This window comes from Salvelinus sp. IW2-2015, linkage group LG19 (genome assembly GCF_002910315.2).
Source record: "Salvelinus sp. IW2-2015 linkage group LG19, ASM291031v2, whole genome shotgun sequence".
Lineage (NCBI taxonomy): Eukaryota > Metazoa > Chordata > Actinopteri > Salmoniformes > Salmonidae > Salvelinus > Salvelinus sp. IW2-2015.
Genome location: NC_036859.1, coordinates 27,886,852 through 27,888,798, shown reverse-complemented (window position 1 = coordinate 27,888,798; position 1,947 = coordinate 27,886,852).

Sequence of the window (1,947 nt, the reverse complement as noted above, 5' to 3'; positions counted from 1 at the left end):
AATTCAAGACGGGGGTTCTGAAACCTCGATGGGATAACAGGAACGAATCTGGCACATGGACCGAGTGTAGGAAGAGGGAGGGAGAGGAAGAGAGGAGGAGGAAGGAGGGAGAGGGGGGGTAGAGGATAGAGGATGCGTAGCAGATAGAAGGGGAGAGGGATGAGGCGAGGTGACGGGAGGAGAGGTGAAGAACGGCGAGGAAGGCACAGGGAAGGGAAGTGGTAGAGAATAGAGGTAGGGTGAGAACGAGTGTGGAGGAGGGGTAGGTGGAGAAGAGAGGAGGGACAGCCAAGAGCGAGGGAGAGGGATAAGAGAGGAGGACGAGAGAGAGAGAGTGGGAGGGTGAGGAGAAGAGAGATATAGAAGGGAGGGGAGAAGGGAAGAGGATTGTAACGATTAGGAATGGAGAGGCTTTAGGGAGGAGTGAGGGAGAGAGGGGAAGAGAAAAAGTAAATATGTGGAAAGACTCTTCTGTGTGGTTACCTGTCCAGGTGAGGAAGGGATCTATTCTTGGTACCTGTCAGGTGGAGAAGGGTCCGGCTCTGTGTTACCTGTCAGGTGAGAAGGGTCTGTTCGTGGGTGTACACTGTCAGCTGAAGAAGGGTCTGTCTGGGGTTACCTGTCATGGTGCGAAGCATCTAGCGTCTGCTGCATGTGTACTGTCTGTGTGTACTATACTGTCTGTGTGTATTGTCTGTGTGTACTATACTGTCTGTGTGTACTATAATGTCTATGTGTACTGTCTGTGTGTACTATACTGTCTGTGTGTATTGTCTGTGTGTACTATACTGTCTGTGTGTACTATACTGTCTGTGTGTATTGTCTGTGTGTACTATACTGTCTTTGTGTACTATACTGTCTATGTGTACTGTCTGTGTGTACTATACTGTCTGAGTCTTCCTCACTTCTCAGTGTGTGAGTCTAATGTGTATGACATGTCAGTGTACATATCTGTGGTATTGTGTGTGTGTGTGTGTCTACAGGTATGATTGAATGTAATCTCTCCTCTCCTCCCGCAGCGTGTCAGTGTGGTACACGGCTGTGTGAGCCGGTGACTGGAGACTGTATCTGCCCACCGAGGACCCTGCTCCCAGAGTGTATCCAGTGTGAGCCCCAGACGTTCAGCTGTCATCCTCTGGTCGGCTGTGAGGTCTGCAACTGCTCCCGTCCTGGAGTCACCGCCCTCGACGTCAGCTGTGACACCGACAGTGGACAGTGCAGGTACGAGACTGGGTTAGCCCCGACTGAGCTAAAAGGCTAATGTTCTGATGTTGTGTAGGTAATTCAATGCAGGTAAAGACCACTCTGGGTTTGAAAATGGAGTCGTATGTGCTTCGGTCCTCCGGTCTCGGGCAAGGTTGCTTCTCACACAAGCATGGTTCAACCGCTGTACTTTCCTAAAAACACCAAAAAAGGAAGTTTATTTCTCTGTACTCATCGGAGGTTTTTCTGAGACATTCTCTGACTTCTGTCATATTTACTCAACTCCACTTGCCAAATGGTGAGTCTTTGCCTTCAAGGCCAGCTCTAAAATTAGACCTGCGGATWAAAAAAACAGTAATTTATGTCCTCTCGTTATTCTGCCAGGGATATAGATAGTAGTAGCTGGACCGGGTTGGTATTTTGTTGTGCTCTGAAATGCCAATGTGATGTGGAAGGTGACAAACTAGGCCACTTGTAGAGAGAGCAAACTGTGACTTCAGAGTGTTGCTGGTCAAGAGATACAGGTAGAATGGAGGTTACACCGTTTGAGGTTACAGTTTGAGGAACAGTTTGAGGTTACATCGTTTGAGGTTACACAGTTTAAGTAAAAGTTTGAGGTTACAGAGTTTAAGTAAAAGTTTGAGGTTACACAGTTTGAGGTTACACAGTTTAAGTAACAGTTTGAGGTTACACAGTTTAAGTAACAGTTTGAGGTTACACAGTTTAAGTAACAGTTTGAGGTTA